The sequence below is a fragment of the Protomyctophum parallelum genome (genome assembly GCF_964188405.1).
Source record: "Protomyctophum parallelum genome assembly, chromosome: 7".
Lineage (NCBI taxonomy): Eukaryota > Metazoa > Chordata > Actinopteri > Myctophiformes > Myctophidae > Protomyctophum > Protomyctophum parallelum.
In genome coordinates this window covers 8,874,309-8,883,267 of record NC_139705.1, presented here as the reverse complement: position 1 = coordinate 8,883,267, position 8,959 = coordinate 8,874,309, and positions in this window count along the sequence as shown.

Below are 8,959 nucleotides of genomic sequence, written 5' to 3'. Positions count from 1 at the left end.
TTGAAGGTGCGTTTTACCAATGGAAATACATAAATTGGCCTCGCTCTGCGCACATTCGTATTATGAAAGGCATATCGGCCCGTGTTGAACGCACTGACCCGTGTTGAACGCACACACATTATGGCTTACCGCGGTCCTGAATATTTTAGCATTGTGGGAGTGTCCATATGTTAATTATTTTCGCTTTGCGCAATTTGCTATTAAGCCCCTTGACCTAAAGACACTCAGCGCATAACGATTAGACGTGGGTCTGACCACCTCATAAACGCAAAAAGCACTGTTTGATTTGACACTTGAGCGGCTCTGGGAAGCTGGTAGAGTGTTGCCATGTCTGTTTATTATAAGCGGCTTATTTTTCTGTAAAGTTGCTTTCTGTGTAGTTGTTTTTCTTGTTTCTAAAGTGGTTATTTGGGCTTTTCTCCTAATGTTGTTTAAACCAGTGATCCTCACACAGCACATTCCGATGTCAATGATCCCCAGATGAATGCATTTGCCCAACTAAGGACAGCTAATCCAAAAATTAAATAAAAAGATTACTTTTGAAAATAGCAGATCTATACCAGCTCACAATGCATCACATTCATTCATTAAAACTATGAACTCTGACTGCAGGGGGATATATAATGATCATTATAACAATGTGCAAGAACATATTTAAAAAGAAGGAAGAACTTTATATTTGTGGACAATCAAAATATGTTTTTTTATTTTAATGTGGTGTCATTCAAATTAATCTGGATATGGCAGACTCACTATTTAGAAAATAAAAACATGGCACTTCATTTAAAATAGGTTACAGACCCCTGTTATATGCGCTTATTTTTATAGACCTAATTACTTGTTTCTATGAGACATGGCAGTTTTGCGTCTTTTTAAAAAGAAAGTTGAGATTAGAAACGGCCATAATTCTTTCATTTCTCAACCTTAAAAATAAATAAAAACATCTCCATAATCCGTGGGAAATGTGCTTTCATATGCTGTATCACACCCGATTCAAGTCTCCTTCAATAAAATGCTACGAGCGAACTCAGCGAAGACCATACCATTGGGGCCACAGCATTACGCAGCACGCATTCAACTCATTCCTTCGTCGTGACTTGAATGAAATAAAATATAATAAACGTTATTTTACTGGTGTTTTTCAATAGAAACAAATAAAGAGCGTGTGTAGGGCGGCTACTGTGTGCAAGTGCAACAGTGCATATACATGCATGCACTAGGCTATATTTCTTCCGTGTCGGGATGGTGATTGAGCTCTTCAAGTTCACAGCCCGTTTGGTCTTTCATAAAAAAACGTTGATATTAGCCTATAAACACTCATGGTTCTCTCATTTCTCAACCGTTTTATTAAATGTAAAAATCTCCATATTCCTTAGGAATCTTGCTTTCATTCGCTGTATGGTACATGGTTCTATCGTTATCGAATTAATTAATTAATTGCCAATTTGCCAATATGCTGCTATCTACTCGCAATTCCATTCCGATCTGAAAGATGGGTCTGTTCTTTTGAGGCATAAAGGTGACAGCATGCAGTGCAATAGGAATAATTAACCCAAATGTGACAAAGGCATGTCATGTCTTCTATGGTGCCAGCCTGAAGAAATGTCATACCACGATCCCCAAAGTGCGCATTCCGTATGTGACATCAGCTGACTGGTAAAGAGAATAGTACGGACATGTTGATTGGGTACGTCTCAAACACGCCTTAAACACACCCATGACTAATTCAAGGCCGTTTTGCGCACTCCGTGGGGTGTCAAAAGCGCTTCTTAACATGCCCAAAATTGCAATATGACATACTACACGCCCCCAGATCATAATACTGTAATTAGATTAGTAATATAGAAGTAAGTAAAATAGAAGTCCTAAATCGACCCCAATGTAACTTAAGTACTATTACTTACCCTGCTCTGGGGGCGTTGTTCCTCTGGAGTGCTCTGGGGGCGTCCATGGGCGCTTCAATCAGGATGGCAAAATGTGGTTTCCTCATGGGCTCTGGAACCTTCTGTGGGAGAAAATGGAATAGTTTGTAATTTGAACTTGGAACAAATTTTCAGAAACTGAACTGCTAGAAAATCCATGTATTTTTTGTTCTGTTCTACAGGTGCATTTTTGATATCTTTGCTTACAGTTTTGTTGAAAGTGAGCTTAGCCTAGTTCAACCCAACTCATCAATGTTATTTATGGGATCAAGTAAAACAATCCTCATTAATAAAATGAAACTTTAGAGTTCTTCAGCGATGGATGGCTGGTCTAACTAAACCACACAATGTATTTATTAGGTTTCTGAATTCCTCTATTGTGTGTAAAGATGTACTTACTTACTTACTTACTTAAAAAAAAAAATGTTGTAACTTTAGTCACCATTGAGAACATGGGAAATATACCTGTGAGAAACGAGCACAAACCATTGTAATGATGTAAAGTTGTTCATTATGATGTAAAGTTGTTCATTATGCTTGTACACAATGACCAAAATAAAAACATAATTAAAAAAAAAAGATGTACTTACTTGAAGGTGCTTGACTGGTGGCTTTCCAGGTACACCAACTGGTCTCTTATACAGATGATCCAGGTGGGCAGGGGTCTTCTTCTGCTGCATGGAGGCTGCTACCTTCACCACCCTCCTCCACGCATCACTGTGGGGTCTCTTCTTGGTGACCCTTGAGTTGTTGACGACCTGCTGTGAGGAAGAGGAAACATGTGTTAGTCTACATGTTTTCATCATCACTCACATAAAAAACAACAACAACCACACTCACACATATTATTTCATCTGCATCAGCAGTCACAGAAATGGAACGTGTTTCTGCCTATTGGCCTTCATCAGCACATGACAGCCAAAACGATTTTGTTTTTGCACCCAAATCTGCCCCTGACAGTTCTGACAACGGTTTGTTTTTAGACAGTTGAGCGTGCCGAACCTTTGAAGTTACATCATCATCACTCAGACATGGCAATCAACTCACCTGCTTGGCTGCTTGGACGCGTGGGACAGCAGCTACCTTCCTCTGGACCACCACCGGCCTGGGGTTGGTGGGCTCTACATGGCTGGTCCAGGTGGAGCTGTTATCTTCAGCCCTCTGTGGGAGAAAATGCAGTGATTTGTAACTTTAGCTAGGTTCCTTCATTTAATTTTAATTTCATGTAGATTAGCATCACTCGTACATGGAAACCAACTCACCTGTTCAGGAGCTTTTCCAGGTGAGGCAATAGGGACCCCCCTCAGGAACAAACGCCCAGGGTAGATGGGGTCAAATTGAAAGCACCAAGCCATGGTGTCACCTTCATGCACCTGTGGGAAACAAATGGAGTGATTTGAGCCAATTTCCCTCATACAGTAAGAATACTTTAAGTAAATCAAAGTCCATTTTCTTTAATTAAAGAGTTTTGTTTTAGCATATTTCTTCAGGCAATCTCATCAATGCCTATTTTTCATGTCTGTTAGCAGTTTTAAGGTTTGTAGAATGTCACCTTTGAGCGATAGTTTAAGCAGCAGCTTTATCCTCAATAGAGAATGCAACATTAAAACGGCTTCATGGATGGCTGCTCTAACACAACTATAATGTTACTGATGCATTTCTCTTGTTAATAGTAAATATGTAGTTATTCTACATAATGTTACTGATATAGGCTATTTATTAATTTACTCTGTTTAATAGTAAAGATGTACTTACTGGAATGTGCACTTTGTGCAGCTTGGCTGTGTCTCCATCATGGCAGGGTCCATGTGGTCTCTTAACCGGTTGGTTTGGAACTCTCTGTTGGTGAAAAAATAATGTCCATTAATTTTTTCCATTATCCTAAACTCTGTGTGTACAAACGGCTTAGTTTGTTTTATACATTCTCAGAGTAAAATGTACGATTTCAGCACACAGCTTGACTATAGTCCCAGTATGTTCCCTCAGCGGGAGAGGGCACATAGGGGCTAACACTTGACTTGAGATATTAGCCTACAATAAAGACTCCCCTTAAACGTCCTTGATTGATTGATTGATTGAAATATTTATTAACAGTTTGTAGAATTTACAGTACATTTTAAGCACAAACTCAATACAAAGACTGTCAACTGTGAGTGGACGACCCAATTAAGCATTACACTTGTTTACAACAGGGTCCACATTGTTCAATTCATCAAAACATTTAAAGACATACAAACATTTAGAGACATACAAATAGACATTTCTATGTAGCTAAATTCATCATCCTTAAGGCTTAATGTAGCCTACATTTGCTAAACAGACATTGAAACCGTTTTTATTACAAACGTTTTGTAGTCAAACCAACTGATTGTGTTGATTCAAGTTCAACTGTCAAAATCACCTTCTTTACTAACACGAAAAAACAAATTCAACGTTCGTTATGTGTTTCAATCGACGGACATCAATCATAACCCACCGAACATTTGTTCAATCGACGTTCATCATCATCAATCATAACCACAACTGGGAACTGGGTGAATATACAACCTGAAAGCTGCATGAAACCATGAACTTCACCGCGGCAACGGTTAACTGGTCCGAGCTATGGACGGTGGACCAGAGCTAGATCATAACGTACGGTACAAATTACAATTGATTAAACTCGGTCTGTAGTGTACACAACATTAAGAATTAAGTTACTCTTCTACACAGTATCTAAAATGAAATGTACATACCTTCTCCATGGTGCGTTGTTTCATTGTTTCTCTGATTACGGCCGATGTCGACGTTAACCGAGCAGTGAGATTAAAATAATTATGATAAAACGGATATAAAGTGGAAAATGATATAAAACTGTATGATATAAACAAAACTGATATAAAATCAAACGGATTTCAATTGAAACTGTCGTAGAGCAAGCTATGAGAGTCTGAGAGATGCTGAGAGAGCACAGAGTAGAGAGATGCTGAGAGGAGCTGTGATAGAGAAGTTGAGAATGAAGCAGAATTCGCAGAGAAAGTCTTTTAAAATAAATCAATCAGACCCTATTTACGATGACGTTTGACAACTTCCGGTTTACGTACGTTTTTTTTTGAAGGGTAGCGGCATATTTCGCCCATAGAGATACATGCAATTTTACAGACTTTAAGAGGCCAATATCGTTTCATTCCGAAAGGTAAAGTTAACATTAATACTGTTTTCAGTTTTACCATATTTTTGTCTTGATAATGGTATCCGTCTTTTATACTTTACCATTTTTTAATTGCCTTAAATGTCTTATTTGGATGTGCGTGTAACTTGTAAGTATCAATGCTAATGTAGCCCCTTTCGGGACCCTACGTAAAACTTTTTTGATATTGTGTTGAGTTTTACGTTGGGTCCCTGCTCTCTACTGTATTTTCGTATGGAAATTCCTAAATGCGGATGTGGAGATTCTCTCTAAAATAGGCCCCGCGGCATGTGACGCCATTATTTTCCTTGAGTTATTCTGAATTCGGTAACTTTAAGTAGCTATACATCCCGGTGCGAATATCTCCTGTGGCGCGGAAGCCGTTAAGTATTTTTAATCTTTGTTTGACCGATTTGGTCGCTTTATTTCTTCTTGTTTGTTTACCGTTTATTGTACCGCCTCCCGGTGTGCGGTTGGCTTGTGAGGCTACGTCCCTGCCTCTGATCTGCTGTGTCATAGCTATAGCGCCACTAGCTAGCCAGATAGGCGGTACAATGAGGTGTCAATAAACAAGAAGAATCCAAGCTTCCAAATCGGGCAAACATATATTAAAAATACTTAACGGCTTCCGCGCCACAGGAGATATTCGCAAAGGTATGTATGTGTACTTATACTTTACATATTCAGAAAGCCTCATACTGAAGAATATCGTCAAAGAGCGCGGGGAGGCGTTTTAACATGTAAACACAGCCAGTAAATGTTTTAATCAGGTGGCATGGACGACGAGGAACAGGACCCAATGCACTGGGTCGAACAAATGTCAGAAACTTCAGTAGCATTTGGGTTCTGCTTGGAGGGCTAATGCTAATGCTGCTGCAGCTGCTGTTTGCCTGTGTTTATCAGTTAATTTATGCTCATTTTGGTTGATTTCTTTTTTTTAAATAAACGGCAGGGAGTCCGTTTTGTTTTATAACTAGAAATCCTTTAACTGTTGAATTTAATTGTAACCCCACATGAATGATGCAAACTAATCATTGGTCTTTATTTAGCCCTCTGGACTTTTTGTGTATCATTTTATGTGACTGCACCTCGTGCCGTTTACATTTCTGCTTAATACAGTATTAAATAAATCAATCTTCCATTCAGAGTGTGTATCCAACTCTGTGTACATACTATAACCAAAATTAGCCTTACATTTTTAACAGAGGTGAATCCCTTTGAAATAAGATTCAATGGGCACATATGTTTCACATATGTCACATATGTCTCTAGATGTTTGTATGTCTTTAAATGTTTTGATGAATTGAACAATGTGGACCCTGTTGTAAACAAGTGTAATGCTTAATTGGGTCGTCCACTCACAGTTGACAGTCTTTGTATTGAGTTTGTGCTTAAAATGTACTGTAAATTCTACAAACTGTTAATAAATATTTCAATCAATCAATCAATTCATATAGATAGACAAGTAGGCTATGATGTTTTTCATTTTAGGTCTGCAAGCTTACGTATACTATTTTTGACATGGGGGTGGGGGCATTCGAACATTCGAACAGCTAAATATGTTTATTTTTCTTTCTTTTTTTACAAAATCTTATAGCGATTTCATTTTTTTAATGATTTACTATAGTCCTACTAGACCCCATAAAATTACATCTGGGCACAAAATATCATGGGATCTGTTGTATGTGAAGGGTGAGGTGACAAACTGACATATTGAGTCTCTATGACAGTATGAGTTTGAAACTTTGAATCTTTATTTCGGTCATTTTAAAAAACAAATAAACAAGGAAGGACTGAAGGACTAGAAGGACTGTTGGTTGTTTATTGTGACTCTAAAAGGACAACAATATGAGGAATGTGTTGGTACTTTTTGAGACACAAACAAATAAACTAAAACAGGTGGCAAGTAAATAATTACATCAACTGAAGTACTATGGACAATATATTATTTTATATTCTATTATTTGGACAGTGACACTTTACTAGTTTTGTAGATTTGGATTATTAAAAAAAAAATCCTTTTGGCTACATTGCAATTTACCACTGGGCTAGCCTACAACCACATTTTGGCCATTTGGAAGTAGCTGATCTACAATCTCACAATGCATTGTGATGCACTGCATTGATCTGCTATTTTCAGATTTTCTGTTTTTCCTTTCAAACATTTGAAATGCAGGGACATTCTGCGTAATGAGTACATTTGGTCATTTCTTTAAGTACATTTTGATGCCATACCCTTTTACTTTAGTACATAATGGTAACACAAGTTGTAACTGTGGCTCAGACGCATTCATAAGATTAAGCTAAACTAAATGTCTCTCTGCTGGATGGAAAACACACATGTACAAAATTCTCAGAATTCAAAGCCCATTTCTACCATACAGAGCAACTTGATTTCAAATTTTCAACTTTAAAGGGCCACTTCACCCCTTTTGCAACTAGATCTTATTTGAATGATTTTTGAGACAAACACTTTCCTGGGGTTTTTATGTCTTTTTAGATATTTTAGGATTTCAAAGTGTCCATGGACTCCATGATGTCGCTCACTTCCTTCCTGAACTACAATTTCCACAATGCTTTGGTCCACTGCTCCTCCTTGTGGATAGGGGGAGGGCTGTCTTACTGAGACAACATGTAGTCCAGGAAGGAAGTGAGCCCAGTGTCCACTGTCCATGACATCATGGAATCCATGGACTCTTTGAAATACTGAAATATCTAAACGCATAAAAACCCCAGCAAAGTGTTTTTTGTCTCCCAAACATCATTAAAATAAGATCTGGTTGCAAAAGAAAAATGCAAGAATTTCAAATATGTATAAAATCTGGATAAAGAATAATGTTGGCGTATGTTTGTGTCTTACAGGTTGATCATGTGACCTTTGTGTCATGCGGTGACCTTGGATGCAGTCATCAGGAGATGGCTGGTATTGGTAATAGAGTGTCTACTCGGCTGGGCTGAAACGTATAACGGTGCCAACGAACGCTCTTCCTGAGATTACGAGGCGTACAACCTACGTGGCTCTATTAATACCGGCCATCTTCAACCGAGCGACGGAAGCCCCCCCACAGTACGTACCTGGATTACATGTGGCTGTAGTAGAAAATATGGCTGTGTCACCATTACAACATGTTAAGTTGACCATTCATTGTCATACAAAGGATTGCGATTAACAATTGTGTTTGCTGTTGAACATATGAATACGAAGTTTTAATTTCTTTATAGCTTTTAGGCTTCATAAAATAAATGGTTGCACAAGGCAGATTATTGCCCTAGAATGTCTGTTCCATGAAATTAAATGAAAATAAACCAATAAGCACCCATCTTTTACTTTCTCTAATAACAACCTAAAACATGAACCTTGTTTGAAAAAACTAAAGTTGTCCTTCAAGTCAGAACTGAGAGTACTTATTCCAACACTGCTTATTAATACTTTTTAATAGTATTCATTGCTGTTAGAAAGATTGTATTTTTTTGTAGCTACAGCATTGCAGTGGCAATATGTTGTGAGCTTGTAGATCGGCTATTTTCTAAATCTTTGCCTTTCTGATGTAATTACCAATTTGGCTAATTTTTGGTATAGTTGGTTGCTTTAGACGCAGAAATGTTCGTATTAGTTTATTTTTATTTGTCATTTCAGAGAGGAGGAGTAGCAATTATGGCGGAGCTATGTGCGATTGTGGTCCCAAATCCTACTATAAATGTGCCACGTCTCTGTGTGCGTGTTCAAATATGACACACGCGTTCCACACCCCCGCAGGGAGTGCAGTGCCCGGCCTTGAGTCGGTGGCATACACCATTGTCCAGAAACACCACAAAAGGCTCTGGTCAGGCTCTGCCAGTGGACTTAATGAGCCCAAGTCCCTCACCT